The sequence below is a fragment of the Garra rufa genome, chromosome 13, assembly GCF_049309525.1.
Source record: "Garra rufa chromosome 13, GarRuf1.0, whole genome shotgun sequence".
Taxonomy (NCBI): domain Eukaryota; kingdom Metazoa; phylum Chordata; class Actinopteri; order Cypriniformes; family Cyprinidae; genus Garra; species Garra rufa.
This window is the reverse complement of record NC_133373.1, coordinates 6183048-6189872: the sequence shown is the minus strand read 5'-3', so window position 1 is coordinate 6189872 and position 6825 is coordinate 6183048.

The window sequence follows — 6825 nt, the reverse complement described above, 5'->3', positions numbered from 1 at the left end:
CATTTTAGTGTAGTATGGACAAAATTAAAATAGTCCATGTGACATAAGTGGTTCAACCGTTATGTCATGAAGCTACGAGAATACTTTTTGTGTGCAAAGAAAACAAAAATAACGACTTTAGTCAAAATTTCTTGTGTTATTTTTGTGCTGTCATGTCCTGGTCTGGGATGACAGAAATGATGCATGATTCGATTCACAAAAAAACGCTGTGAGAACACAAGGTCCTCTCTGCTTATCGTAGACATTGTAGATATTTATGAGGCTTCACTGACTACACTCCCCTGCTGCTCTGTCTCCTAACAAAGTCTGCTTCTTTCTCTTCTTGTCTTTTTCTGCAGTTTTGATTCCACAGTCGTCACTGTGTACTCTTAGACTCGGTGAACCCTCTTTGAACCAGTGGACGGATGTGGGGCTTGGAATGGAGCAGAATGAAAACAAGCAAACAGGGGAGTCACCATTCCGACTCTGTTGTAGGATATCCTGGATGAGTGTATGTCGCTGCTGTTTTTGGGCAGCTGAAGCATGTAGAGTTCGATATGCTCAGCTCTCATGAGATTCAGAAGTTAGTGTGTGATGTCATGAACAGGACGGACATCCTGGACATTGCTAGCCCAAATATAGCAATTTCACATATGGACAAAATACCCTTCTTAAGTGGACGCTGATACTGCATTTTAGACCCTGAGCTCCAGATAGCATAATACTCTCAGAAGCCTATTGTTTAGAATGCATAAATAGCACAGCTGAAATATAGTAGATAAAAATGAATAGTTAAGAATGGGATATTCAAAATACTCGAAAATAAGGGATGTGGATAATAAACAGATATGTGTCCCCCTTGAATTAATTTGATGACAAAAGAATCCTTTGCGCAGATGTATTATGTCTTTAATGACACAAATAGCATAGGCATGTCCCTGCACTCTACCCTCTTCAGAGACCCACATGAAAGGAGGGTGAAGAGTCTCTTGATTACACACAACTCATCAACATTCTCAAGTGGGCATTAATTATATATTGTTAGCATAATTTATCATCAATTGCTGCTGCTCCCCATTAAACATGTCCAGGGTGAATGCAAAATTGTGTCCAAACAAATGTGCAGCTACATTATGCACATTTTTATTATCTATCTATCTATCTATCTATCTATCTATCTATCTATCTATCTATCTATCTATCTATCTATCTATCTATCTATCTATCTATCTATCTATCTATCTCTCTATCTATTTGTCTGTCTGTCTGTCTGTCTGTCAATCCATCTATTCATCCATCCATCTCTGTCTGCCCATCCTTCCATCCATCTATCCATCCATCCAATCATCTATCCATCTATCTGCCTGTCCGTCCATCCATCTATACATCTCTCTGTCCTTCCACCCATCCATTCATCCATCTCTCTGTCTGTCCATCCATCCACCCACCCATTCATCCATCCATCCATCAACCAACCATCTATCCATCTTTCTGTCTGTCCGTCTGTCCATCCATCCAACCATCTCTCTGTCTGTCTGTCCATCCATCCATCCAACCATCTTTCTGTCTGTCCAGCTGTCCATCCATTCATCCATCCATCCATCCATCCAACCATCTATCCATCTTTCTGCCTGTCCGTCCATCCTTCCATCCATCCAACCAACCATCTATCCATCTTTCTGTCTGTCCATCCAATCATCCATCCATCCATCCATTCATTCATTCATCCATCCATCCAACCAACTATCTATCCAACTTTCTCTCTGTCCATCTGTCCATCCATCCATCCAACCATCTATCCATCTTTCTGCCTGTCTGTCTGTCCATCCTTCCATCCAACCAACCATCTATCCATCTTTCTGTCTGTCCGTCCAATCATCCATTCATCCATCCATTCATCAATCCATCCATCCATCCAAACATCTATCCGTCTCTCTGTCTGTCCATCCGTTCATCCAACCATCTATCCATCTTTCTGTCTGTCCGTCCAATCATCCATCCATCCATCCATCCATCCATCCATCCATTCATCAATCCATTCATTCATTCATCCATCCATCCATCCAACCAACTATCTATCCAACTTTCTCTCTGTCCATCCATCCATCCATCCAACCATCTATCCATCTTTCTGCCTGTCTGTCTGTCCATCCTTCCATCTATCCATCCAACCAACCATCTATCCATCTTTCTGTCTGTCCGTCCAATCATCCATCCATCCATCCATTCATCAATCTATTCATTCATTCATCCATCCATCCAACCTACCAACCATCTATCCAACTTTCTGTCTGTCCATCTGTCCATCCTTCCATCCAACCATCTATCCGTCTCTCTATCTTTCCAATCGTCCGTCCGTCCGTCCGTCCGTCCGTCCGTCCGTCCATCCAGCTATCCGTCTCTCTGTCTGTCCGTCCATCCATCCAAACATCTATCCGTCTCTCTGTCCGTCCATCCATCCATCCATCCATCCATCCATCCAACCAACCATCTATTCATCTTTCTGTCTGTCCGTCTCTCCATCCATCCATCCATCCATCCATCCATCTATCCATCCATCCATCCTTCCATCTATCCATCCATCCATCTCTCTGTCTGTCCATCCGTTCATCCAACCGTCTATCCGTCTCTCTGTCTGTCCATCCATCCATCCATCCATCCATGGACAGTTTAATTCTTCATCTGTTCTTTATCTATATATTTATCAACACTGATAGTTATTTATGTTGTAGTATTTGTATATCAGGATGCAGTGAATCCGTGAGTTCTCTTTCCCTGGCACGGAGTGTCAAGGTTGATTGGCCCCATTGTATAAGGTCTAATTGTAAAGATTATTGAGCAGAGCAATCTGCACCTGCTCCAAAGGAGCGAGTCAGTCGGGGGTGTGTCAGGTCATTCTCAAGGGCAGACACAAGAAGCTTACACACTGCAACTTGTCATGCTCATTCTCTTAACATTAAAGACAACCCGTTGTTCTGGATAACCTATTTGTTTAATCATCATGAGACATATCTGAACCATTGTTTTTGCATTAGACTTTATTTCAATTTGAATAGTGCGTCAAATTCCCACTGTCATTTTTTTACACAGGCTATATTTCAGATACTTGGTTCACAGGCACACACTAACTGAAGATGAGCTTTGTCCTAAGATGTATCCCTTGTTTAGGTTACAAGGCTAGAGGAAGTAATGTTTCCTCGGAGATAAGAGGACTAAGCAGGGATCGGTGATCAGGGTGTGGGGAGTCGCAGCACTGTCAGGTGTTGGATGCCCTCATGTTATGCACCACTGCAAATATGCACACCACTTTTACCGTGCAAGAGGTCACAGAGTGCTTGACAGGGATTTGACCCCTGAAAAGAGATATTATTTTACAATTTACTTTACAGTTCCCATGAGATTTTTTTCTCAATCAACATTACGATTCAGAAGATAATTGTTAGTTACCAATAGCAAATGAGAAAAATACTTTAAAACACATAACAAGCCATTGACGTTATGTAATGTGACATACTTCACTAGCTGTCTATCATGTCTTCATGAATGAGGCTTTGGTGTCCAACGGCTTACTAAGAGAATCGTTTTTTGGAACGTGAAGAGTGAGATTCCATCTAGAACAACCGATGCCATTTCCTCATTCTTTTTTTTTTTCATGTTTGCTCTTTTAAAGTTATGGGAGGATAAGTAGTTTATTTCAAATGTGTTAAAAGCCACATATCACTTGTATTATTTCCCTTGATACCTTTCAGCTGTAACGCCTCATTGAAACCCATCTGTTCTGAAAAAGGACATTTTAGACACATTTGTTATTATGGACATGGGTTAAAATGAACTTAAAACTCACTGATCATTGACTGACAGCCTCATGCAGAGTGTCACACCTTCACTGATGACATTAGTTAATGTCAACACTAGCAAGATTAGACATTTGCATGAAATTGTATGTGAGTCACGCTTTGTAAGGATTATGTTCAGATAAAAGTAAATTGCCTGAGGTTATTAGCCAGGTATGAACAAAGGTAAAGCAAGAATAGAAGCAAAACCTGTACTTATTTTTTCTCTCTTTTGCCTAAAGGTACAGCAAAAAATAGAGGTATAACCTGTACTGAATTTTTTAAAGCAAAATAAATGGCATAAAGTTTTAAAGTATTTGGGTGTTTGAAAAAAATTCTTTGGAAATGCAATCAAATCTGGTCACTGCGTCTCATAACCATTTGATAAATTCACTTAAAGCAATTACAATTTAGTTACTGAGTATTCTGCAGTTACTTTAAACTTTTATATGCAAAAATGGCAATATGGATGACAATTTTTTCCCTTCATCAGATCTCATGGAAATATTCTGCTAATCATGCATATATATTTAGACACATGATATTTGAGTAGTTTACTTTTTGCCTTACTTTATGAGTCTAGTATGTGACCCTGGACCACAAAACCAGTCTAAAGTAGCATGGGTATATTTGTAGCAATAGCCAAAAAAACATTGTATGGGTTTAAATTTAAAAGAAATCAATTTTTCTTTTATGTCAAAAATCATTAGGATATTAAGTAAAGATCATGTTCCATGAAGATGTTTTGTACATTTCCTACTGTAAATATATGAAAACTTAATTTTTGATAAGTAATATGCATTGCTAAGAACTTCATTTGGACAACTTTCTCAGTATTTTTATTTTTTTGCAAACTCAGATTAAAGATTTTGAAAAAGTTGTATATAAGCCAAATATTGTCCTATCCTAACAAACCATACATCAATGGAAAGCTTATCCAGCTTTCAGAAATAAAAACTGGTAGCTGTAGAGGGCATTCATATTATATTATAAAATCAGTAAGTTCTAGATACAAAGAAACCGAGTGTCTCGCAGCCATAAATCTGTGTGATTTTCCTATCAATAATTTCTCACCTTTGGGAAATCTCCTTATATCACATTTAATTTCCTCTGCTTGCTTTACAGTAAAATCATAAGCCTATCGCTATGGAAACAAGCTTCAGTAATAAGGTCATGCATCAAATATAGGGATGAATATTGAGCACAGCAATTCAAAAAGCAAATGGATTTCACAATTGATTTATAACCTGTCAGCAAGTACAAATGTTGCTATTTGATGCTCAGTTTTTTTCTGTTTCTGCATGGCTGAATGATGCTGTCACTTTAACATATGCCCAGTCAGCAAACAATTTTGGCCCAGATTTGGCATGCATCTGGCACAGCTGGCATTTATCCGGCACTGGCATACAGCATGTGGGCCAAACATGGCCCAAGTTTGGCAGAGATGGTACCGGTTTTAAGGCGGCACACAAGACCTGGGCCAGATGTCAAATGTAGTATTTGGCCCAGATGTCAAATATAGATATGTGGCCCACATTAGATTGGCCATATTTCACCCACATTTCAAATATTTTTTTATATAAAATCCCAATGTTTTAATACACAAAGAAGTTTCCATCTTCACGTTTGCATTCTGGGTCTAATGCCTTGAAGTTAATCCAGGCAACAATGAAGATTAAATTATTTAAATTATGAAAATCAACTGTAATTGTTTGATTTCAGTTCATATTTTTTTTTATGCCATGAATGTACACCAGTAGACTTTACTTTTCATAATTTATTAACATTTCTATAATGTGATTAAATCCTGCATTCAAAATTATAGCTAACCCTGGTGGATTAAAATGAAATTATGAAACTATTTATTTTCAACACAACATTATTTAATCACAGTCAAAGTAACTATGAAATGTGCAACAGCAACAATACTAATGGCTTTATGGTTTTTATACATTTAAAATTAAATGTATTGTTTTTACGTTTGTTTGTTTACTGGAAAAACTTTTACCCAGCGCTTACCATTCAGGATTTCAAAAACCCGGAAATGCGAAATTAGCCTATCAGAGCCCATCAGAGCAAAGTTTTCCAAAAGGCGTTAATTGTCATTTGCAGTGCTTAATGGGATTGTAGTTTTATTTACCCACTTGGCTGTAACACACAGTCTCGTATTTTTGTCTTTTTGACAATTTTTATTTTTATTTTATTTCAGATCGAATGTTTTAAATGTTGTGATTCACGTTGTATCTGGTTGTTATGATTTATGACTTATAACGCTTTAATTAACAAATCTTCAATAAGGAAAAGTGAATACAAATACTCCCGGAACCATATGTCTTTTCAAAAAAGCAGGCGGACGTTGCAGTCTTGCACAGACTTCTGAAACCAAAGCGGTAAGTGCGAACATACGCATATGTATCGTTGCAAGTTTACTATATTCTTCTTACATTTTGCTTCGGATTTATTAATTAATTGACGTTACACGCAAGTGCCCTTGTTTTAGCAGCACGTGAACGCAGTTTTAATCTACGTGTTGTAAATACAATAAACTATGTCACTAACTTTACTCCTGAAAAAGTCAGTATTCTTCTTATGTCACTTAAATTTAATCGTCTTTGACAGATGATTAGGGTTATAATTAATTGTAATGGTATTTGTTGTTGGAACCAATGTAACGTTATATATTAAATTACAGATAAAATTATGCATTTTTGTTGTACCAATGTTTTGGAATTTCATTAGTGGTGTATGTCATGTTGAAATTGAGTAAATCCTTGGAAAGGGGTATACATGTTTCTTTATTCTACTTCACCTTGAATGTAATTTATTTGAATTAAACTAAACTATTTATAAATGGGCATCAATAATCATTGTCAATACACTCCAAATGTTACAAGAGAGATTAATTGTTGTGCAAAAATTGGTATCTCCTTTATAGTGACCAAAATGATTACAATAACCAGTTGTTATTGATGTTCAAAAGTGCCTGGAATGACACCCAAATCATTTCAAGTTT